Genomic DNA, 24,740 nt, shown 5'->3' with positions numbered 1-24,740 from the left:
GAACGCTTTTTCCGCGTCTACAAACATCATTATCGCCTGCTTATCGATTCTAACCGATAGGAATTCTAGCATATTAACTATATTTCTTATATTGTCCCTCATGTTCCTGCCTGGAAGAAATCCGGCCTGGTCTTTGTGAATAATTTCCACCAATATGGACTTCAGTCTTCTTGCTAGAATACCTGAAAATATTTTGTAGTCCGTGTTCAACAACGAGATTGGCCTATAGTTGTTAACCTGGGTTAAATCTGTGTCCTGCTTCGGGATGAGAGTAATGAACGCCTCCTTCCAGGTCTCTGGGATTTCTCCTTTTCTTAAAACATTATTCATAGTCTCCTTCAAAGGATTCACCTTTACCTTTAAACTGTCAGTGTGAGTTCACAGGTAGCTGCTGCCTTATACTGAGTCAGACCACAGGTTGATCTAGCTCAAAATTGTCTACTGTGAGGCAGGAACTGTTTCCAACCAGGAGATACCAAGGAATGAACCAAAGACCTTACACATGCAGAGCAGATCTCTACTACTGAATTGTTTGCTTGTGTTGCATTCACTAAAGATTAGTCTAGCATTCTGAAAACATGCACGGATTCTGTCAGAAAGCTAAGACTCTAATGCTTCAGATTCATTATCATCATAGAATCATAGAATCATAGAATCATAGAATCATAGAGTTGGAAGAGACCACAAGGGCCATCGAGTCCAACCCCCTGCCAAGCAGGAAACACCATCAGAGCACTCCTGACATATGGTTGTCAAGCCTCTGCTTAAAGACCTCCAAAGAAGGAGACTCCACCACACTCCTTGGCAGCAAATTCCACTGTCGAACAGCTCTCACTGTCAGGAAGTTCTTCCTAATGTTTAGGTGGAATCTTCTTTCTTGTAGTTTGGATCCATTGCTCCGTGTCCGCTTCTCTGGAGCAGCAGAAAACAACCTTTCTCCCTCCTCCATGTGACATCCTTTTATATATTTGAACATGGCTATCATATCACCCCTTAACCTCCTCTTCTCCAGGCTAAACATGCCCAGCTCCCTTAGCCGTTCCTCATAAGGCATCGTTTCCAGGCCTTTGACCATTTTGGTTGCCCTCCTCTGGACACGTTCCAGTTTGTCAGTGTCCTTCTTGAATTGTGGTGCCCAGAACTGGACACAGTACTCCAGGTGTGGTCTGACCAGAGCAGAATACAGTGGCACTATTACTTCCCTTGATCTAGATGCTATACTCCTATTGATGCATCCCAGAATTGCATTGGCTTTTTTAGCTGCCGCGTCACACTGTTGGCTCATGTCAAGTTTGTGGTCAACCAAGACTCCTAGATCCTTTTCACATGTACTGCTCTCAAGCCAGGTGTCACCCATCTTGTATATGTGCCTCTCATTTTTTTTGCCCAAGTGCAATACTTTACATTTCTCCCTGTTAAAATTCATCTTGTTTATTTTTGCCCAGTTCTCTAATCTGTCAAGGTCGTTTTGAAGTGTGATCCTGTCCTCTGGGGTGTTAGCCACCCCTCCCAGTTTGGTGTCATCTGCAAATTTGATCAGGATGCCCTTGAGTCCATCATCCAAGTCGTTGATAAAGATGTTGAATAAGACCGGGCCCAAGACAGAACCCTGTGGCACCCCACTAGTCACTCTTCTCCAGGATGAAGAGGAACCATTGATGAGCACCCTTTGGGTTCGGTCAGTCAGCCAGTTACAAATCCACTGAGTGGTAGCATAGTCAAGACCGCATTTTACCAGCTTCTTTACAAGAATATCATGGGGCACCTTGTCAAATGCCTTGCTGAAATCAAGGTAGGCTACATCCACTGCGTTCCCTTCATCTACCAGGCTTGTAAGTCTGTCAAAAAACGAGATCAGGTTAGTCTGACATGACTTATTTTTCAGAAATCCATGCTGACTATTGGTGATCACAGCATTCCTTTCTAGGTGCTCACAGACTGTTTGCTTAATGATCTGCTCCAGAATCTTCCCTGCTATTGATGTCAGACTGATTGGGCGGTAATTATTTGGGTCCTCTCTTTCCCCCTTTTTGAAAATAGGGACAACATTTGCCCTCCTCCAGTCCGCCGGGACTTCGCCTGTTCTCCAGGAATTCTCAAAGATGACTGCCAGTGGTTCTGAGATCACATCTGCCAGTTCTTTTAATACTCTTGGATGCAGTTCATCTGGCCCTGGAGACTTGAATACATCTAAACTAGCCAAATATTCTTGTACTATCTCCTTAGTTATTCTGGGCTGTGTTTCCTTTGCTGAATCATTTGCTCCAAATTCTTCAGGTCGGCCATTGTTTTCTTTATCGGAGAAGACTGAGGCAAAGAAGGCATTGAGTAGTTCAGCCCTTTCTGTGTCCCCTGTTTGCATTTCACCATCTTCTCCTCTGAGTGACCCCATTGTTTCTTTGTTCTTCCTTTTGCTACGAACATACCCATAAAAGCCTTTTTTGTTGCTTTTAACCTCTCTAGCAAGCCTGAGTTCATTCTGTGCTTTAGCTTTTCTGACTTTGTGTCTACATGTGCTGGCTATTTGTTTGAATTCCTCTTTGGTGGTTTCCCCCCTTTTCCATTTTTTGTACACATCCTTTTTTAATCTTAATTCAGTTAAAAGTTCTTTAGATAGGCACCCTGGCTTCTTTAGGTACCTTCCATGTTTCCGTCTCATTGGTATTGCCTGACGTTGTGCTTTTAGTATCTCCCTCTTAACAAACTCCCAGCCATCATGAACTCCCTTTCCTTTTAGTATTGTTGTCCATGGGATCTCACCCAGCACTTCCCTAAGTTTTATGAAGTCAGCTTTCTTAAAGTCAAGAAATTGAGTCCTAGTATGCTTGGCTGCTCCTTTCCGCTGTATAGTAAACTTCAGAAGAGCATGATCACTCGCGCCTAATGATCCTTCCACTTCTACCCCACTAACCAGGTCATCAACATTGGTTAGGACCAGATCTAAAATGGCTGTTCCTCTTGTTGCTTCTCCCACTTTCTGGACAATGAAGTTGTCTGCAAGGCCAGTGAGGAATCTGTTTGACCTTATGCTCTTGGCTGAGTTTGACGTCCAACAAATATCCGGGTAATTGAAGTCCCCCATTACTACTATCTCCCTTCCTTTTGCATGCTTGGCCATCTGTTCCAGGAAGGCATCATCTATGTCCTCCGTTTGGCTTGGGGATCTATAGTAAACTCCCACAATGAGGTCTCTGTTATTCTTCTCTCCCTTAATTTTGACCCCAATGCTCTCACTTTGGCTTTGAGGATCTAAATCTTGGATCTCTTCACAGGTATACACATCCCTGACATATAACGCCACTCCTCCTCCTTTCTTGTCTGGTCTGTTTCTCTGAAATAGATTGTATCCCCCCATTATTACATTCCAATCGTGGGACTTATCCCACCAGGTTTCAGTGATGCCTATTATGTCATATTTAGTTTGCTGTACCAAGAGCTCAAGCTCATCTTGTTTATTTCCCATGCTTTGCGCATTAGTGTACAGACATTGAAGTCCATTAATCATTCCCCCGTGTCTCTTATTTAAGGATTTTTTCCTCCCACCACTAGGTCCGCATGCTGTTTGCTCCATTTGGTCTATCACATTTGGATGATCATCTTCATTAATTGATAGACTCCTACCTTCAGGAGCACTGTCTGCCTCCCCCACATTAGTCAGTTTAAAGCCCTCCTGATGAGGTTTCTGAGATTTTTGGCAAAAACATTTCTCCCAACCGTTGTGAGGTGCAGCCCATCACTTGCCAGAAGTCCATCTTCAAGAAACTGCAGTCCGTGATCTAAGAATCCAAACCGTTCCTGTTTACACCATTTGCGAAGCCAGCTGTTCACTTCCGCTATTTTCCCCTCTCTCCCTGGGCCACGTCGTTCAACTGGGAGGACAGATGAGATGACAATTTGTGCATTTAGTTGCTTCAATTTCCTGCCGAGAGCCTCGTAGTCTCTTTTGATCTTCTGGAGGCTATTGCTTGCAGTGTCATTGGTTCCCACATGAACCAAGAGGAAGGGGTATTTGTCAGTGGGTTTTATGATTCCTTGCAGTCGTTCAGTTACATCTTGGATCTTAGCCCCGGGGAGACAGCACACTTCCCGAGACATCTTGTCAGGCCCACAGATCACTGCTTCTGTTCCCCTCAGTAGGGAATCCCCTATCACCACTACACGCCTCCTCTTGGGTTTGGTCGGGGTTCTTCCATGAGCTGTCCGTTCCAAGGTCGTCTGCACATTCCCTGAGGACTGACTTTGCTGCTCGTCTTCATATACCTGATCGACTGTAATGAGGGAGAGATCCTCAAATGGAGTCTGCTCTTCGTCTTCCATGCTAGGGGAGAGGACCTCAAAGCGATTGTGTATTTCTAAGCAATCAGAGTGAACCCTGGGCCTCCTACTTCTTTGAGTCACGTTTCTCCATATATCTGGCTCCTGTGTTGGTGAACTAGCCTCCTTCTCAGGGGAGTCCCCTGTCTCCTCCTTGGTGGAGACGGTGTGCTCTGTTGCTTCCAAGAAGAGCTCCAGCTCTCTAATTCTTTGGAGCGTAGCTACACGTTCCTCCAGTTGCTGGACTTTGTCTTTTAAGAGGGGAATCAACATGCAATTGCTGCAGGTAAAGCTGCCTGCAACCTTTGGCAAGATGGCAAACATTGCGCAGGAATCGCAGGCGACTGCAGCTGTTCCCTCCCCTTCCATCTTGAGATCGTGTCGTTGGGGTTGGCTACAGAGGTCCTCCATCATAAAAAGCTTGAAGACAGGACAAATAACTTCCCCCACACAAAAAAACACCTAGATCTTCCCAACAAACGTTTGAGACTAGCTCCCCTAAATCTAAAAGATGGGTCTAACTGCGCGCGCCGCTAGGCGCGCGCCGCTGCCCTGCAAACTCTGATAAGCTCCTCCCACAGCTAATCCCCTGCCTCAACAGAAACCCTGCCCCCTCTGACCTTTACACAGGGAAAACAGCTAATCAGCCACAAAGAAACACACAGACACAAGAAAACCCTTTTTGCTCCTTCTTCAACTGATGCCCTGCAAACTCTGATAAGCTCCTCCCACAGCTAATCCCCTGCCTCAACAGAAACCCTGCCCCCTCTGACCTTTACACAGGGAAAACAGCTAATCAGCCACAAAGAAACACACAGACACAAGAAAACCCTTTTTGCTCCTTCTTCAACTGATGCCCTGCAAACTCTGATAAGCTCCTCCCACAGCTAATCCCCTGCCTCAACAGAAACCCTGCCCCCTCTGACCTTTACACAGGGAAAACAGCTAATCAGCCACAAAGAAACACACAGACACAAGAAAACCCTTTTTGCTCCTTCTTCAACTGATGCCCTGCCAATGACATGACAGTTCTCTCACTGACAGATGTTGCTGAGATTACTTCTTTTCAAATATCAGGTTGTGGTCTAGGGGGCATATGCTGACAATTACCCTCAAGTTTCTTGCTGGCATCAAATTGCAAAACTCTTTTACGAATGCGGCATTAACAGAGGGCTGTACACACACCAGGGCAATAATAGGTATGTGGATTGCTGTTCCATTGTGTGCAGTTGTGCAACTTTGTTCACACACAAGTGCTTTCAATTTTATGCCTCTAAAATCAGTCTTGATGTTTCCTGACCACACTAGTGGGTGGTCCTTCATGGAATTTATTTGTTCTGTATGCTGTTGTCCTCTCCCATCAAGTAGTATTTTCCTGTCATCCATAAGTTCTGGAAACCTGTCCAGCTGTGGCCATGCACACACATATTTGCCTTTCCTTGCAACAGCAACTTTTACATTTTTTTAATTTTTATTTTTGAAGAATAAGTTTTCTAGTACAGTGGTACCTCGGTTTACGAACTTAATCCGTTCCAGAAGTCTGTTCTTAAACTGAAACCATTCTTAAATCAAGGCACGCTTTCCCTAATGAGGCCTTCCGCTGCTGGTGCCCTTCAACCTTTCAAAGTTCGCAAACCAGGACACTACTTCTTGTTTTGCGGAGTTCGTAAACCTAATCGTTCATAAACAGGACTGTTCTTAAACCAAGGTACCGCTGTATGCCAGATTTGCACAAAAGAGCAGTCAGAAATAATGATAATAAATACACTTCAATCTCTCCAAGTGCCATGGGCCACTCGGCTCCATCAGAATCTGGAATGCTTTGGCAGACTCAGATGGATCAGTAGGAAGGCAGAGAAGATGGTGTGGTAGTGGAAGATTGAGACCCAGGGTTGGAGAAGAGAGGTCCTTCCCATGTGATTCTAGATGTCAGAGGGCTGGATGACAGGGGTGGAGATGCTCCTTCAGGTATACAAAACAATACCCTAATATTGACGGTGGGGGAGGAGTCTGAGCAAGGAGGAATGCCTGTATGTATTCTAGGAGCTCTACTGAGCAATGAATTACTGCAGCCAACCTAGGAGCTTTTCACTTTGTTGATATTATGAATTCCCTTCTGTGTAGAGCTATACCCATTTAATTTATATGACAGTACAGTGAAATACAGACAGACATCTTTGTATAGCTGCAGGGATGGGAAATGCAAACCAAATATACAATACTTTATTTAGCATAGTTCAGCTGAAGTACACAAGTGATAATTGTTTCAAGAGTGTAATACTCAAATTGCTTTTCAAAGCATTATTTGGTATTGAATTATTAGGAATTTTGATTTCAGCTCACTCCCTCCCCCCACCCTGGTGAATAGGAACTTCTTCTTTTTTCAGTTTTTCAAATTTTATTTATACTTTTCAAGTTTATACATTTCACTAGTTTTATACATTTCACTAATTTTACAATCATTTTAACATTTCAAAACTTGAATTCCTTCCCCTCTTTCTGCAGTTCCTTAAATTTATTTTTAATAGCCTCTGCATATCCAAATTAACTTAATTTGCTCATTTATTCATCTACTTTAAATATATACTCTTATAAAACTGCAGGTTATTACAATAATCGTGCCAATGATCTTATCTGTTTACAATCTATCTGTAAATATTCTATAAACCATTTCCATTCTTTTATAAAAAGTTTATAAAAGAAGGCAGAGGGCCTTCTTGGTAGTGGCGCCCGCCCTGTGCAACGCCCTCCCACCAGATGTCAAAGGAAAAAACAATTACCAGACTTTTAGAAGACATCTGAAGGCAGCCCTGTTTTGGGAAGCTTTTAATATCTGAAGGACTATTGCATTTTAATATTGTTGTTGTTGTTGTTGTTATCTTGATTTCTTATTCTTCCGGTGAATAGGAACTTCCGTGACTGTGAATAACAGAAAGTTTCTCTAGGTTCTAAAATAAAGCTAGACATTTGACCGAGAGTGACTGCCTGCATTTGCTATTATCTTGTGCTTGATATTTGCTGAGAACCATCAAGCTAAACCAACTTATTCCCGAGACAGAATTGTGTTTAATACAGTGGTACCTCGCAAGACGAATACCTCGCAAGACGAAAAACGCGCAAGACGAAAGAGTTTTCTGTTTTTTGAGTCATTCCGCAAGACGAATTTCCCTATGGGCTTGCTTCGCAAGACGAAACGTCTTGCGAGTTCTTGCGAGTTTGTTTCCTTTTTCTTAAAGCCGCTAAGCCGCTAATAGCTGCTAAGCCGCTAATAGCCGTGCTTCGCAAGACGAAAAAACCGCAAGACGAAGAGACTCGCGGAACGGATTAATTTTGTCTTGCGAGGCACCACTGTAATCAGATTCCACGTACCTGTCCTTTTGAACCTCTTAAAAATACTGGGGAACGAATACTCAAGAGTCACCCCCTGTAAAATACTTTATCTTTTCTTTGAAAGAAAGAGGACCTCTTATTGCCTGGTAACCTTATGAGGGGGAGCTGAATGCCACTTTCTCCCCCCCCCCAGTCACTGATTATGTCAGATGAACCCCATTCCAAAGGGCCCTGTACCTCAGAGCTGCTTTCTGTCTATTTTTTTTATAGATTTTTTATTGATTTTACAATTTTTTTTAAACAATACAAACATATAAAAAAAGGTTATGAAATTATACGTGTTTGTATGTCAGAGCTGCTTCAAGACTGTCAGCGATGGCGGGCACTCTCTCTTTTTTAGAAGACAAGCTAAATATAGACGTAACTAGCATACAACAGCACAGTGAGCACCGGTCTTAAATGTGTATATGGGAAGCTGATTTGGGCTTTTAAAATTATAAATTGATGAAGTACAGTGGCACCTCTGGTTGCGAATGGGATCTGTTCCGGAGGCCCATTCGCAACATGAAAAGCCGGCAACGTGAAGCGCCGTATCTGTGCAGGTGCGTGGCGCAATTTGGCGCTTCTGTGCATGTGCTATTTAGCACTTCTGCGCATGTGCAAGTGGCGAAACCCGGAAGTAACCCTTTTCGGTACTTCCGGGTTGCCGCAGGACACAACCTGCAAAATCGTAACATGAAGCAAACGTAACATGAGGTATGACTGTATAGTTATGGTGTAATATATTAACATTGAAGAAACTTCTGTATTTCTTTTTTTTTTGGGGGGGGGGAGTAAATTCTCTTTGAACCTGTGAAGGAGACATGAGCAAATGGAGTGTGTGGTTTGTTCATAGGAAACCTCATGTAGATTAAGGCAGGTCATGTCCACATGAACATTTGCCTCAGGTTCACAGCCCTTTGACACATCTCAAATGTTGTTGCTACAAAAGGGCACAACCAGGAAAGACAGGAATATGAGATGCACCAGAGGTAGCAGCTGGGGTTGGTGTGTCCGCACAGCCAAATAACACCTAAAAGCAATAGGTGACTAAGCCTATTGCTCTTTAAAATAAGGGGGGAAACCAGGGGGAAGCAAGCTAAAAACACCTTCATATTAGTGGTCAAGCAAGATCAGCTGAGGGGAGTAAACAAGGTGACTATTTTTTATTAACAAAATAAGTCAGCTGTTTGAGATCATGTTGTGAACTGCCTTGCCTACAAAGTTTCCTTTACTTTCTGCAGTAACTCTTTCATGCAGTCCAAACACCTTTAGTAAGAAGCCTGTAATTATCTGCAGTTGCTTAGGTTTCTAGATCAAATAAAGGTGACCATGCTCAGAATGGGTGTGTGTGTGTAGAGTCCATAGCCAGAAAATATAAAGTGTCTCCTCTTTTTAATGGAGAGTCAATTAAACTGACCTAGAGCCAGATTACTGATGTGAATACTTTAGGCTAGGGGCTGTCACTTGAAGAGACTTACTGTCTATATATAACAAATTAGGAAACATAAGCATATTTATTGTACAAAAGCAGACCTTTGGTCAGGGCTCATTTGTGCATGTAGGTTTCCTCATATGTGGATCGCTGCCTTTGGTTATATTTATGTAATACCCTGCCTTTTCAAGTATTTCGGCCTGTTTCACATGTAATGGTAAGCCTAACCATGGCTTAGTATGAATTAGCAAACATGCAGGCTCTTGGAGAGGAGAACATGACAGCTTTTCTCCTCCCCAGTCGTTCTGCTGTTGCACATAGCTAAACTATGGGTTGCTTTAATCCAGGCTTCCTCAACCTCGGCCCTCCAGACTTTTTTGGCCTACACCTCCCATGATCCCTAGCTAGCAGGACCAGTGGTCAGGGATGATGGGAATTGTAGTCTCAAAACATCTGGGGGGCCGAGGTTGAGGAAGCCTGCCTTAATCCAGTTCTGGGTTTGTGGTTTAGCTCTCTCCAGACCAAACCATGAGCTGCAACTCAGGTTTGTGAAATAACTGCGGATCTGTTGCCTTTAAATATAGAGAAGAGATGCAGCCAGATCTGGGTGGACCATGTTACTAATGTTGCTAATTTTCCCCATAACTTTAGTCCAGAAAGCTGTCCAAGGGCAGGTCCACCATAGGTACCAATAAGTCCCTATGGCTCTACAGTGCCACCAGTAGGATGTATTCCTTGAGTTTTGAATATGTATCATTCACACATGTGTGAGGAATCATTCATGAACAATTTTCATGGAATTTTCTTTTAGACTATAGAGAATGGTTTCATGGACTAGAGTTTATTAATGGGAAGCGACCCTGAAGTTAAATGTTAATTTGAGGGGTTGGGAATGAAGCTTACTGGAAACCATTTTCCCCCCTTTGTGCTAGGGCAGGTCCCAAATCATGTACACATTTATACAAATATGTAATTCATTATCCTCTTTTCAGCAGAAATGTTACTCTTGGATCCAAGTAAGCACAAACTTATTTCACAATCCAGAATCTTCCTCTTCTGTCCTCCCCCTCAGTTTTTATTGGCACAATATTTTGTTGCAAAATTTTATATTGTTGAAAATTACAAAGTAGATTTCAAATTATGCTATTGGGTGCAAATTCTCTGGAGCGTTCCCTAGAGGGAATAGGATTGTGGAATGAAACATCTGCATGTTTTAAAGCTGTGGAGAAAAATAACTCTCCCCTCTTTCCCCATCCACACCCATTTCTTCAGAAAACAAATTTGGATAGATTTAAGCCATAGCCCTCAAAACAAAACTTTCCATATTTAAGATAAAATATTTCCAACAGCTTTCTTCTTGCATTTTCAAGAAAAGCTATTGATTTTTAAATTTATTTTAATATTGCCATTTGTGGCTATTATTTTAAAATGAAAAATTCCCCATCTACCCAAAGTTCTTGTTTTTAGCCTGTAAACTTCTGAGTAGGGAAGAAATGCCCTCTGCCTTGCCAGGCAAAAGAGTTTAGTCTGAAGTTATAAGATCAAGTGCAGGTCAAGTTTTTTGCCACACAAGCAAAAGTTTAAGGAGAAGGCAAAGTGATTGAATTTCCCACTGATGAGAACAAATGATATGTTAATTCTGAGACAAAAGGAATGTGGTGTACTTTGCTGCTGTATATGTGAATTGACCTTCCTTTCCACAGCTGTTTATCTGCCTCCATTTGAAGCTAAGAAACTGCATTTCTAAGCCTAGTATCCAAAGGAAAACTTGTTTTCTGAAAATTGCAAATGCAATTTCTACTAAGTTTTACTTCGCCAAATTAGATTTTAAAGGCATGTCTTTACAGTATGGCATTCTAACCAATCAATTAGATATATATTTTTAAAAAATCCTTCCCTTGCAACTGTACACACAGTGTCTCAGTTGTAACCTTCATCCGTTGAGAAAGACCTATAATGGGATTGAGCCATTGTGCCAGAAAAATAATCTGGAATTTCAGTTTTCTTTATTTAATGCTCTGGCACTTAATTTAAACTTGCTGTATTTAACCTACAGTGGTACCTCAGGTTAAGTACTTAATTTGTTCCAGAGGTCCGTATTTAACCTGAAACTGTTCTTAACCTGAAGCACCACTTTAGCTAATGGAGCCTCCTGCTGCTGCCGCACCACCGGAGCACGATTTCTGTTCTCACCCTGAAGCAAAGTTCTTAACCTGAGGTACTATTTCTGGGTTAGCGGAGTCTGTAACCTGAAGCCTATGTAACCCGAGGTACCACTGTATTTGCCACTGAAAAACTTAAACTTGTGTGGTTAAATAAAATAATACAGTTTCACAATATAATGAGTCATTCAACAATCCAAATTGTTACATCCAAACAATGATCACTTAATCTACTAATTCAGAAGATGCTAAATGAATTGGGCGGAACCAAAGTAAAGAAGCCAGTTCAAAAGGTATTTCAAGTAAGTGCTATAAGACACACAATATACAATTACAGGAGAACATTTTATGTGGCTATTATAAGCTAGTCAAGTTGCTGAAAATACAGGCAGTAACTGTGCAATCCGGGCATGTCTACTCAGAAGTTAGTCCCATTGAGTTCACTGGGCCTTCCTCCCAGGTAACCTCATGGTGGCCTCATGAGCCTTCAGGCAATTAAATACATTATAGCTGTTTTGGAATGCCACATATTTGTTATTGCAAATTGGTTTTTGTTTCCCTCTTGGTGTGGTGCTTAACGTTGAATGGTGGTCTGTGAGGAGTCACGATTTGAAAAAACAGGTTGGGTGCCTTCATGTATTCTTCTCCCATTAGAATTCCATCACAGATTTGTTCCAAGGGACTGAAGAGAATGCAACTGTCCTGGTTATGATGGTTTCTGTCCATGTCTTCTGGTTGCAGATGGTTGACCTGCTCTGATCACAGAATTGTCAAGTTGGAAGGGACCCTGAGGATCATCTAGTTCAGGAATGCAGGAATAGGCAGCTGTCCCATATGGCGATTGAACCTGCAACCTTGGCTTTAGCAGCACCATGCTATAACCAACAGAGCTATCCAGACAGTAAGAATGGATAGGTGAAGCAAGAGTCTAAGAGAACAGAGAAACAGGGCCAAGGATCTGAGAAGAAAACATGCCAAGGGAAGTGAGTTGGGATACAAAGCAAGTGTTGACATTTAAGAGAGGAAGAAATTCGGGGGAGTAAGAGGGAGAAAAAGCTGGAGGGAGTGGGGAGAGAATGGGCAGAGGAGAGAGTTGTAGAATCATATGGTGATTTGAAACAATCAGCCAGATATTTGGCTACAGGACCTTAGTCTACTCTAATTTCCCCTGTTGCATAACAAGAATTAACAATAACTAGCCCAGAAGAATGTAAGGCCAGGGCATAGTATGCTCCAGTAGAACGTTTGTGCAGCTTTTCAAAGCAAAGCACCCTCACTCAGCACTTTTCACCACTTGTTCTCTCATTACGTATTAAATTTTTCCTGGCAAATTCCTGGTAAGCAGGTCAAGGACTTGGCATTCAGCTCTGATCGCTTTCCAAAGTGTGTTTGAAATCTTAACCCCATAAACAATAACAAGAATATATGTTTTGTAGACTCTTTTTACCAGGAAACTTTAAGATGCAAGCTTCAAATAGTTACTGTCTTGTTGTGGGAGCCAGACTTTCTAGTATATCTCATCTTTATCTGCGAGCTAATACAGAAATGTGGGCTTGGGCGCCTTTTGATTAACCAAAACATGGAAGAATGACTGTGGGCTGGGAAACCTGAATGAGCCTTCGTAGCGTCTGCTGTGACGTCACAAACCACATTCTGCTGTTATAGTTACCGAAAGGTATTGGAATCCTGCGTATGGAGGTGGGTTAAATATTGTGAGAGTCAGAGCTGAGGTGGGGGGGGGGGAACCACAGGAATAGTGGCATCGGTACATTCGCTGCAGAGGTTTAATGCAGAAGGGCATTTTGGCTTTTAAGGGTAGAAATTAAGACTAATAAAGAAAAAAAAGGGCCGAGTGAGTTTGTAAGCTGTTGAAACATACTCCTGAAAAAGTGGTAAGATGCATTTTCCCATCCACTCTGCTTTTAAAAACACTAATTTATTTTTTTTTGCTCTTGTTTGTGGAGACATGGGATAGCTGCTTAGATAAACTTGCTCTAAAATATCTGAGACTGCATTATGACCTCTGTCCCTTCAGTGAAGACAACTGCTGCCATACTTTCATTTTACTGGCAACTTTGGAAGGGTGGCAATTTATAAATATTTACAAATAGGTTTATTATATTTTACAAATATTCTTATGCTGGGTTTAACCAAGGTTGAGTGTGAGAGAGCTTTGGTTTTTATTCCCATTTATATCTTTTGTAAGCTTGTTGTGCATGCTAACCGGCTAGCATCTTGACCCACGCTGTAATATTTGTAAGCAGCTTACCATGAGGCATTTGGCCATCAGAATCCACTCCGTTTTTTGTTCCTTTAATGCTTCACAAGAATTTTGTAAGAATAATTCTTGGTACTTCCAGGCCACTATACAATATATTGATTAACTAGCTTCCCTACAGTTGAATTTGACTGGACTTAACCATCCAGGTGTCCTTTATCTAACTAGTTTCTGTCCTCATTCTGCCTCCCTCTTCCCCACCTCCCAGTTAGTAAGCTGTTTCTGAAATGGATATTATTGGAATACTTTTGTAGCATCATAACACCAGCACCTAAGCAGCAATTGAAATAATGGTAAAGGTAAAGGACCCCTGGATGGTTGAGTCCAGTCAAACTTGACTATGGGGTGCAATGCTCATCTTGCTTCAGGCCGAGGGAGCTGGCATTTGTTTGCAGAAGAGTAGTTATTATTCTATACAAAATGTTTCTGGGAATCAACCCGCGCTAAGGGTGCTGCTGTGTGTTAACACTGAAACTGCCTCCTGCAACAAACACATGGCATAATATATGAATGTTCGGGTCTTTAAGCATCCATGTTCACACTTCATGGAATACTGAATGGGCCAGTGTTCCTTCAAACTTGAATAAAGTTGTACGATGTGCACATTTCACATGTTTGCTGTTGGAAACACTGGTATAATTTCAGTGTCTCAGAGCAATCATTATGTGTACCGCTATCCGGAAGACAGATATAGACAGCAGTAATTTGGGGAAATTAATTGGACTCTTTGGATACATCTGATGCCTGGATTCCAGGCCTGGTTTGTAGGCCAATTTAGCCCACACGGGTTTCTTGTTGGTCCACGTGGCCTTTAGGACAGTGTATATATAGTACAGTACACAATCTGTGTGCCCTGATTTCTTAGGATTAGTGCAGGGGTCTCTCCTGGGGAAAGACATCTTTCTTGAGTCCTTTCCAACCCCCTACTGCTTCTCACAATGTGTGTTCCAGTTACACAGTATAGCACATAGCTGGCAGCATGGGGAACTGTTGCTTGGATGTCTGTTCTTATTAGGGATGGGCAAATGTGTCGGTTTCGGTTTCTCACTATTTGTCATTTTTTGAAACTTAAGTTCAGTTCTCGACTTTATTTATTTATAAGAGGTGCTCATGATCATTTGTCTGCAAAATTTGCCTAACGTGCACATTTTAAATGTAATTTTACCCAATATGCACGTTTTTGCAAGCACTTTTCATTAAAATGCATTTTTGTAAGTTGTTTTCACTAATAATGTTCATTTTGTGCATGATTTACCCTAGCAGATGCATTTTTGAACATATTACTCCGGTGGTGAGCTGAGTTGCAAAATTCAGAGAAGGACGGTTTTGTTTTGGTTTGCATATTGCCTTTGAACGTGAACCTCTTTGAATTTCTCCCTACCTTTTAGTGACACAACTGAGAACCTCTCATTTCCTACAAGGACATCTGGTGTCCATTGTCAATTAAGAGGTTTAACTTTTAAAATTTGTGCAGATGTAGGTTTTATTACGGCAACTGCAGTTTGTGCTCAGTCACTAGAAGTACCTGAAACCTCTGCCACAGTCCTTTAGCCCATCAGTTTTCCTAACAAGAGGCAAAGCATGAGTATCATGTGTTGCTGTTTGAACAGAAGCGACATGATGCTGAGAATAAGTAAGTCTGGGTGTGGTTGGTGCTTGGGTGGGAGGCTTCCTATTAAGTTGACTTATACTGAGTCTACAACAATAATAAACTAGGCAGACCAGTTTGCCTCAGGAATGAGAATCCTATGCAAACTTCCCCGTGCTCTTGGACTCCAGCTCCCATCAGCCCCAGACATCATGGCCAGTAATTAGGGATGATGGGAACTGTAGTCTAGGAACATCTGGAGAGCCTTATATTCCCAGGATTGACTAGTGCAGTATGGGGAAATCATTGAGTTAGCTGACATGGGCTGGGGCAGGGCAGGGTTATAAAGAGGTTGGAGCTGCAAAGATGCACCAACAGAGCCAAGCCAATGCTCCTGCTGGTGAATTTGCACAGCCCTGACCTGACTGCCACCCCGCCACAGCCCAGCCCTGTCCGGGTAAGCTGCAGTGACAGTGCTGCCAGGAGCGAAGCCCCTCCCCACAACACTGACTGCCACTGCCGGTTCCTCATTCCTGGCAGCAAATAGCCAGGTTTTCAAACAAGAATCTTTCCCAGTCCCTTTCTTCAACCTTTAGAATGGACAAAAATCTCAATATTCTGGCAGGTGTATTAATTTGGGAAGTTTGAAGTAAAGCTGATTGTTTTCTTCTTTTCATTTTATTATATTGTGGATTTTTCTTAAAAGAAATGAATTTATCTTAAAGGTTTCTTTCCCTGTATTGTGTGCATTCTTTTGTGTGTGCGAGTTTTACATTTGGTTATACATCTGTCTTTGAGTTTAAGTCTCAATCTTTTAAAGGAAACTGTTTTAAGCAATTTACCAGTTCTGAACAGATAGAATTGACTTGCCACTTCGAAGAGAGGAAGCCTATAGTGGAAAGTCAAGCGGAAGACCTATATATAGCCATTGGTTGTAACGGTGTTGGTTTGGTGGTTGTGATTGCTTCTCTAAACAATTTCCTGGCTAGTTGATTGTGGCATTTGGAACCTTTAGCACACAGATGACACAGTGTTGCTCTTGATCAGTATCTGAGTGATTAATGCTTATTCATTTTAATTTTTTCTGGATGCTCCCAAATGAATTATCTGTGAAAGATAATTGGCCATCATGGTAAAATGGAGCTCCAGTAGCCTTCATTCGCACATAATATTAAACCATAGTTTAGCACTACATGGGTGAGATTCCATGAGGCTTGAGTGAAGTGTCAGGTTCACACATTCCCCCTACATAGGAACATAGGTAGCTGCCATGTACCAAGTCAGAACTGTTGGCCCATCAAATTTAGAATTGTCTACACTGAGTGGCAGCAGATCTTTATGGTTTCCAGTGGGACATTCCCAGCTCTACCAGGAGAAAACTTATACTGAGTTTAGTTTTGCTTTCAAAGAATCTTGGCTTAGTGTTAGGGATTGCAGTTTACAACATGGGTTATGAATATGGCCTGTTTAACCATTGTTTGTTGTACTCAGGATTGCTTACTGCTGTGGGTCTAACAATATAATTTATAATGGATAAAAGTAAAGGTAAAGGGACCCCTGACCATTAGGTCCAGTCATGACCGACTCTGGAGTTGCGGTGTTCATCTTTCTTTATTGGCTGAGGGAGCCAGTGTACAGCTTCTGGGTCATGTGGCCAGCATGACTAAGCTGCTTCTGGCGAACCAGAGCAGCGCACGGAAACGCTGTTTACCTTCCCGTTGAAGTGGTACCTATTTATCTACTTGCACTTTGACATGCTTTCGAACTGGTAGGTTGGCAGGAGCAGGGACCAAGCAATGGGAGCTCACCCCGTCGCGGGGATTCGAACCGCCGACCTTCTGATCGGCAAGTCCTAGGCTCTGTGGTTTAACCCACAGTGCCACCCGCGTCCCTTATAATGGATAGTTACAGGAAAATAACTATTGGTCATGCCATGATAAAAAGATGGATTCCTGGAGGCTGTAGTGGGGGAAAGAAGAGGAGGCCAGAACCTCAGAATGGATGAAACAAACTCTGATTCTTAGGCTAGGATGCTTCTCTCTCTCTCTCTCTCTCTCTCTCTCTCTCTCTCTCTCTCTCTCATGCAGGGATTAGTGTTTTTTATTGAATCATTCTTTCTTCTCCCACCAACTCCCACCTCCAGTATCCTGAAGTGATGCAGTGCCAACCAGGAGGGCCAGACTGCGTACTTCTATAAAAAAGAGATCTGTCTGCCGCAAAGTGTCCTATGAATATTCCAAGGGGCTGCAGGGATGTGCCTGATTTTTCAGACATATTGTATCCTGAGGGTCTTGGTGGTTCATTTCAGTTTCATTGAAATTGGCAGAACTTAGCGCATGCTCTTAAAAAGTTGCCTAGAAATTTACTAATGCAATCACGGTCTCTTTATTACTTCCAGGGCTAAATCGGGATTGCAGCTGTCTGGACAAAATATCTTATGATGCCTAAAAGGAAAGAGAAGGAAATGCAAAGTGATGCATTAAGAAAACATTGACTTTTTTCAGGTACACATTGATCTTGGTATTTTTTTACTTGGCTCTCATACATAGGGTCATTGCAGCCTTTTAATGTAAAGGTCATGTATGCCAGTGGTGCAGCGGTAAAGACTTTGGAGCATGAGCTCGTGATGACACCAGCCCCATAGCCATGCCCCTAAGGAGAGTTCAAAAATGTAGGCCACAGTATATGCACACCCACATCCCAGCAGCACTGTAGCACAATGCCCAGTCTCAGCTCACAGTCATAGACTTAGCACGAATATGTAAGCATCAAGCGTTCTTGGAGAGGCGATCACAGCCACTGTACTCCTTCCCTGGATCTGCTGCTGCTGCAGCGCTGTGATCTCAGCCATGATTTGGCTTTGTATGTTGCCCAAACCTGGGCTCATGATTTGTCTCTTCCAGGCGAACCATGAGCTATAAATCCAAAAATCAAACATGGTTTGGTTAAGTGTTGTGTCAGTTCATAGAAGAGAGCATAGGCGCCAACTCCCTGGGTGCCTGAGCATCAACAAAATTCCCTATGAAGGGGCTGGGTGCCCACAAATTTTTGTGCCAGGGCCATGTTGCATGGCACCCACGGCCCTTGGCACCCATGGTCGTGGGGCCAAGCTGGCACTCCTGGAAGAGAGAGATAGTGTTGTGTTTAGCACATTGGACTTCGTCTAGGAGTGTGAAAGAAATTTGTTTCAGTTTGCATTTAAATGCAGTTCACACTTTCTGAAACAATATACACTGAAATACAGCCGTCCTTCGAAAAGTGTACTAAAATGCACAAACCAGGGTAAAAATTGTCAGGAGCTCATCCTACTCTCGAGTAGAACCTTGGCAGAGACACATGCTCGACTGGCATGTTCCCTCCCTCTTGGTCAATTGTTTGGGAGCTTCAAAAGCTTTCTTCTGCCAGAACATCACAGCGACCATGCCAACAGACATTGGCACACTTAGGGATCCGCAGAGTCTTCGCAGTTCGCGTGACAGACCTCAGCAACTCAGCATTTTGGCTAATTTACTTTATTTACATATAAATACACACAGAACACTGCAACATGGCTCCCTCTCTCTCTAGCATCAGACAGCAAAGAGAATGAACAAAGGACAATAGTCCCACTTCACAGAACACAGTAACACAAACCTCCTGTCTCCATCACTTCCCACTCTGTGGAGTCAAAACATACACCATCATGTGAAAGACAACAATTCCATGACTGCAATCACACAGCTGGAATTCTAACAAAAATGTGCATAAAAATTAGTGGAAATAACATAGAAAAATACAGTGGAACCTCTATTTGCGACCATAATCCATACTGGAGGTCCGTCCAGAGGTCGAAACGGGTCGCTGGGAGAGGCGCCGTTGTGCGTAAGCGTGGGCGGCGATTGCCCGCTTCTGCGCATGTGCGAACGGTGATTGCCCGCTTTGCATGTCCAAACGGCGATTGTCACTTCTGCACATGCGTGAATGGCGATTGCCGCTCCTGCGCATGCGCGAGCGGTGGCAAACCCACCGGTTACTTCTGGGTTTGCCGCGGTCGCAACTTAGGATGACCATAAGAAGAGGTGGTGGTAAGTAGAGGTACAACTGTACATTATATTGGGTAAAATTGGCTTTCAAAAATGTGTATATTGAATAGAAAGATGTGTACATTAGGGAAATTTACTCAGAATGCTAAAGAATTTTTCTAAGGATTTTTTTAGAATTACAAACTGATGTGGATATGTGGCAAAGCAAATTTAAACTAGGGACAATGAGAAAGGGAGTGAACCAAAGTTGACAGTTCCTTGCACCCCTAGTTTGCAGACAGAGCTATATATATCAAGCGACCCACCTGCTCAACTGCTGGAGAACTGGAAAAAACATGAACACTAAAGTCCTGTCATGCACAACCTGCCATTTCAGATGCCAGTGAGGCTCATTTGACCTGTTTAAAACAGACTGTTGGATAACTGTGTTAGTTTCTAACATAAATTTAATGTAAAGAACAGACCGTTAAATGCTTTTTAAAACAGCACAGCAAAGGTTATTGCCAGTAAAGGAGTGAACACAGCATGTTCTATATTCCAACCTTCCCACCCTCAGCCAAACTCACAATGCTGGCAATTACAGCTCCTGCAGATGATAGCATCATTCCTTCGATGGAAAAAGTACAGGAGATGTCCTCCCCTTTGCTGCACCAGTGAAATATACTGTACTACACAGGTGAAATGCACACAAATATTGCAGTATATCAGCGTTCTTGTTATATGTGTTTCCCCCCTTTTTTATAGTTGCTATATTCCAATATATTCCTGTCACGGGGATGGATTCAAACTGCCGACCTTCTGATCGGCAAGTCCTAGGCTCTGTGGTTTAACCCACAGCGCCACCCGCGTCCCGTTCCTTTCCTGTACAAAGGTACCGTATTTTTTGCACCATAACACTCACTTTTTTCCTCCTAAAAAGTAAGGGGAAATGTCTGTGCGTGTTATGGAGGGAATGCCTACGGGTTGCATGCCTACGGACTTTCCTCCTCTAAAAACTATGTGCGTGTTATGGTCAGGTGCGTGTTATAGAGCGAAAAATACGGTAATTTCTCCTTTTAAGATGCACTGGAGGAACCCCAGTTATGAAATTATCCTCCTGGGAAAGTATGAACAGGCTCTGTCTCTCCCCCCACCTCCCATTTTTTGGTAGTATTTAAAGGTTTTATTAAAAAAAAATTCGGAAGATGTTTTATGCACTTAGTAAAAGGTAAATGTAAAGGACCCCTGACAGTTAAGTCCAGTCGCGAACCACTCTGGGGTCGCGGCGCTCATCTTGCTTTACTGGCCGAGGGAGCCGACATTCATCCGCAGACAGTTTTCCCGGGTCTTGTGGCCAGCATGACTAAGCCGCTTCTGGCAAAACCAGAGAAGCACACGGAAACACTGTTTACCTTCCCGCCGGAGCGGTACCTATTTATCTACTTCCACTTTGATGTGCTTTCAAACTGCTAGGTTGGCAGGAGCTGGGACCGAGCAACGGGAGCTCACCCTGTCGTGGGGATTCAAACTGCCGACCTTCCGATCGGCAAACTCTAGGCTCAGTGGTTTAGACCACAGCGCCACCCGCGTCCTGTTTTTATGCACTTACCTGAGAATAAACAACATTGAGTCCAGTGGGATTCACTTTTGAGTAAACAAGCTTAGAATTGCAGTTCATGACTGCTGCTTTTGGGGGGTGTGTGTGTGATTTTTCATGCCCACTAAATGCTTCAAATGTGTTTATATTGTATTTCCTCCCCTTTATCTTTGGTTTATTTTAATGGCTTTTTACTTGGTATTCTGGTTATAGTATTTCCAAGAGGAAAGCTCCGGTTTATCATTTAATCTACCACTTGTGTGAATCATCGGCTGAAAGACTGCTCAAGGTCATAGTGGTGGTGCAAAAATCAAGTTAGTAGCTGCAGCTGCATTGTCTTCCAGCGCGTATACCCTCTAGTGCTGGGGAAAATAGGCCCTAGGGCTTGATTGGCTAAAGGGAAATCTAGCAATCTACCCTCCTGTGTCTAGGCCTTTTGGTATATAAAAAACCTGGCCATTGACTTGGTTCTGGGGTCGCATTCAGATGAAGGATCGTGTTGCTATGTAACCATGTTTGTCTGGATGCAGTTTGCTGGTGCTCCTGTGATTCTAATGGTTGGTGTTAGGATGAGGCAAGTAGTTTTGGTCTGTACCTGAAATGTCGGAAGGGTCTTTCATTTCTTAAACCACAACTTCAGTATAAAAAGGGTTGTCTTTGCTGTCTCTTAATAATGCATTCGTCTTTATTGGTGTGGTTCCTTACTGTAAGCTCTGGCACCTGCCTGCTTTGCTTGGTCTGAGTACCTTGAGTACTGAGTACCTTGGGGGCTTGGAAGGCAAGGAGTGGATCATTGTCTCTTGCCTGGCTGAATCCCAAAGGGTGTCCACAAACAGATCTGAGTGTTCCCTGACTCAGATTTGGGGGTTCAGGGCTGGTGGCAGTACTAACAGGCAGGGGTGGTTTTCCCTGGGCATTATTTGGTTAGCTAACTCCCTCCCTAAGCAGCCTCCAAATCTTACAGATGCATTTTGGGATTCTGTATGGCTTGATAATGTATCTCTGCTACACTCCCTTCTGACACTTCCTGTCTTGTTGTGTGTTTCTCTTCTGGGAAAAGAAATCCTCGCTTCAGGTGCAAACGGTCTTGGGTGACCTCCAGCTACACACCTGCACTTTCATTTGTTTTATATCAGTTGTTTGCATTCAGCATTAAGCCCTTCCAAGGATATGTCTGCTGTGGGAAGCAAAATTTACTGGCAAAAGCTGCCGATCCCCAGTTAGCCATGAAATGCACTGGGTGACTTTGGGCCAGTCACTTCTCCTCAGTCTAACCTTCCCCACAGGGTTGTTGTGAGGATAAAATGGAGAGGAGGAGAACTATATACGTACAGCACCTTGAGCTCTTTGGAGGAAAGGTGGTATATAAATGCAATAAGCAAATAACTACCGGTACTTTTTTCCAGTAGACAAGTTGCTTGTTAGGAGAGGGAGCTTCTTCAGAGAGCATGCCTTCCATGCTCCATAAGAATTTAGGTATTCTCATTTTACACTGAGTGAGCAAGGTAAGCCAAATGAATGAGATCACCTAGCAAAAGAAGGTTGTATTCAGTGCAGTGCTATGCAAACTTTACGTCAGTGAAAGGATTTCTGCTTGCACAGTGGACCTCTTCCCCTGGTACAACCTCTAAAGGGTTTTCCCAACCCTCTGGAGCAGAATGGTAAAAGGCATGGAGGGAGGAGAGCGGGGAAGTCCCATTGTACAAGCAGAAATTATTGTTATCATGGGATATGGTAGTTGCATACCACCCAAAGACACTTACAACAATACCCTTTTCACACTTTAGATTAGATCAGATTTATTTCCAGTTCCAGAACCAGCCTTTACAACCTCCTTCAAGTGTGTTTATTCCGCCAACCAAAAATACTTCTTTTTTTTTGCATATACATGTAAATCTGTACAATGCTTGTCCATCTATGCTGACTGTATAGCACATGCCCCTTCTATTCCCCTGATATTGGAAGCATGTGTCTCCATGGTTTTCCTCTGAATGCAGTTGCTGTATATTTACTATAGTTTATAAAACCTGACTTAGTATCGCATTGATGCAATACCTGCTCCTCCACACCCCACCTTTGCTTTTCTCTTCCAGCTTAAGGGGGATGGGAGAACAACTGGTATCTTAGAAAAAACAGAGTTAATTTAATGCACTGTTTTTATGTTTTTAAAAAACCAAGAAGCTGATAACTGAAGCACCCAAGCTATTCCTTCCCGATGTTCAGCATGTTCTGAATAATGGAGCATTACTCTGAGCACCATCCCATATTCCCAGGACTTGAGTAAATGAACTTACTGTTGTACATGTTGAAAGTTGACTTTGTTTCTCGTAAGGTGATATTCAGTTTTATCACCGCTTGTGATTTACGGAGAGTAGCTCATTGCCAGAGTTCATTAAATCCCAAGCGGGAGATGAGAGCAATGGCAAAGAATATTTGGCCCCACTGGACAGAACCAACCCATTCAAAACTCTCAGGTTCCTTAAAATCTCCGCAGCTTGAGGTACCCACATCTCAGCCCCAGAAAGAAGCATGTATAGCTGAAACTGGGAGTAAATAATATTTTCTATGCCATGCTGATCTTCCACAAACCAGCAAATGCTTTAAGGCTCACAGGTGATACTTTTCTTGTTCTGCCTCAATAGCTATTCTGAAAAAAATGGGGTACAGTTGCTCCCCCTCTCAATTCACTTTGCTGTCTGCAACACATGCTGTAGCGTATACCCGTTGTTTGGCTTGACCCCTTCTGACCTTTTGTATCTTGGCACTGGAAATGCACTAGGTCTTTGGCAGAATGCTATCAAAAGTAGAGGGGGGACTCTTTTGTTAACACAGTGCCAAATCCTGCTTCAACATGGAACAGTTTGTTCTGCTAAAAGAATGAGCCAGTTCAGTGAGCAGAACAACTCAGAGCGGCAAACCAGCATATTCAGAAAACTGAAAAAGTGTTTGGCTATAATGAAGTTGCCTTGAAACCAAGCTCTTATGAAAAAGAGGGGGAAATAATTGATATTTTCTAAGGGGACAGTTCTCCCCCCCCCCCAGTCATTTCAGCTAACTGTAGCATGAAATACATCAGAAATAAGTTGTGCATGCATTCAGAATAAGAATGGGCTCTTTTCTTATTCCCAATCTCAACACTTTGCAGAAAGCATTCAAACTTTTCTAACTTGGGTGTGCCAGACCTTCTGGTTCAAACCTCTGTGGTGTGATATATACAAAGCGTGTGCAGTTAATGAATGCCCACTAATAATTGGTATGTGTAATTTGCATTTAAAATGTGACTAATTTCCATGAATGTGGCGGATGCTAGGATCTGGCAATGAATGCCCCTGTTGCCTCATGTGAAATTTCTGGCATGGAGTCTGCAAATTAAAAGATCTTAAGCTGGCTATGAAGTTCTAGCCCAGAATTCTTTCTTCTGAACTCACTAAGCTTCTTGTGCACCTCCGCAGAAGGAATTAGTTTTAATGCTGCTATCAAGATTGTCCTCTCATTTGATCGGTGTTATAAAAGCCTGCCACCACCTGAGTCACCTGGATTTTTGTTATTGCTTATCTTCAGTGTTCTGAAGCTTGAAACTGATTGTGAGCAAAAAAAAAAAAAGTATCACAGCAGATTTTTTTTAAGGGAGGGTGGGTGGGAGGCAGCAATAAGAGATGCAGAGCACTTGTTCAGAGAGTTTGTTAACCTAAGCTTTGTAACCCTGTACCTGGTTGTAGGATGGAAGGGTGAAATACTGAATCAAATGCCAATAGCAAAAGGTATAGAATACTATAAGCAGAGGTGAAGTTTTGAGATAAAAGTTGGGTGGAGGGAAAGAACGTTGGGTCTACCCACAATTCCCGAGAGCCTCTGCATTAAAACGGTACTTGTTCTAAACCAGAAGTTGCATCAGAGTTGCCTTTTAGAAACCACAGGAGGGAAGACTGCTCTAGCACTCAGGTCCTGCTTGCATAGGCATCTGATTGGCCTGTGAGAACAGGATGCTGGACCACT

The 24,740-nt window shown here is 42.9% G+C and overlaps 1 protein-coding gene across 1 annotated transcript in view; it reads left to right on the top strand.

The window, feature by feature from the left end:
• Positions 1-24,740, top strand: part of ZHX3 (zinc fingers and homeoboxes 3) — a 55,803-nt gene that overhangs the window by 12,628 nt on the left and 18,435 nt on the right. Inside the window, exon 2 of the mRNA XM_082225891.1 lies at positions 17,545-17,650. The gene's annotated coding sequence lies outside the window, so the exon portion shown is untranslated. The remainder of the gene's footprint in view (positions 1-17,544; positions 17,651-24,740) is intronic.

This window comes from Podarcis vaucheri (assembly GCF_965113315.1).
Source record: "Podarcis vaucheri genome assembly, chromosome: 6".
NCBI classification, from domain to species: Eukaryota; Metazoa; Chordata; class Lepidosauria; order Squamata; family Lacertidae; genus Podarcis; species Podarcis vaucheri.
Note: the sequence above shows the minus strand (reverse complement) of the source record. Positions and strands in the feature narration are given on the sequence as shown.